Source organism: Lissotriton vulgaris, chromosome 9 (genome assembly GCF_964263255.1).
Source record: "Lissotriton vulgaris chromosome 9, aLisVul1.2, whole genome shotgun sequence".
Classification (NCBI taxonomy): Eukaryota; Metazoa; Chordata; class Amphibia; order Caudata; family Salamandridae; genus Lissotriton; species Lissotriton vulgaris.
The window spans coordinates 809063885-809065039 of record NC_141697.1 but is presented as its reverse complement, the minus strand read 5'-3'; positions in this window follow the sequence as shown (position 1 = coordinate 809065039).

The window sequence follows — 1155 nt, the reverse complement described above, 5'->3', positions numbered from 1 at the left end:
CACCTCATCGGGACTTCCAGGGAAGTCTGGCCATCTGGTCGCCCCATAGGAAAGCATTGCGGGTGACCAGATGGCTGAAGCGATGAGGGGGACCAGATGGCCGGGCACAAAAGGGAAGCCGCCTGGACCCTCCGGACCCCGTCCCGGGCATCGTCCCGGGTACCCTGCCACATGGCTGGACCCAGGACAGAGCCCCGGGTGGGGAGGCCACCCTCCCTGGGGCCCTCAGGGGCCCTGGATGGGGCTCCTGAAGCCAGCCGAGCAAGGGGAGGCTCCCCGGGCACCACGGAACCCCCGTCCCGGGCCTTTGGCAGTGCGGCAGGCCGGGGGGGACAGGGCCCTGGGCCCGAGCACCCGACCCGGGGCCCGGCGGGGCCCCTGGACCCAGCCGGGGATCCCAGGCCGGGAGGCGCAGGGGAAGCCTACCCCGGACCCTCCAGACCCTGTCCCAGGCACCCTGCCACGCGGCAGGACCCAAGACGGAGCCCCTGGTGGGGAGGCCGCCCTCCCCAGGGCCCATCAGGGGCCCTGGACTGAGCTCCTGAACCCAGCCGAGCAAGGGGAGGCTCCCCGGGCACCACGGAACCCCGTTCCGGGCCTTTGGCAGTGCAGCAGGCCAGGGGACGGGGCCCAGAGCCGGGGCACTTACCCGGGGCCCGGCCGGGCCCCTGGCCCCAGCTGGGAGCCCGGAGGCGCAGGGGACCCCTCCCTGGGCCATCACCGACCCCATCCAGGGCTTCCTGCCACGCGGCAGGCCCAGGGACGGACCCGGGGCTGGGCGGCATCCTGGCCCAGCCAGCTGCCGGCTGCGGACTGCTAGGCTGTGAGGGGTCCCAGGATACCTGTGTCCCTAGTAATCCGGAGGAAGGCTACCTCTCTTTCTGGGAACAAGTGCGCACCACGAGGCTCTGGGGACCCAATGCGCAAAAGTACCCGACCTCCTGGAGCCCTCGCTGGGATCCGGGAGGCGAATGGCATCTCATCGGGACTTCCAGGGAAGTTCGGCCATCTGGTTGCCCCATATGAAAGCATTGCGGGTGACCTGATGGCCGATGGGATCCAGGCAACCAGATGGCTGGGCACGAAAGAGAAGCCTCCTGGACCCTCTAGACCACGTCCCGGGCACCCTGCCGCGCGGCAGGACACAGGACGGAG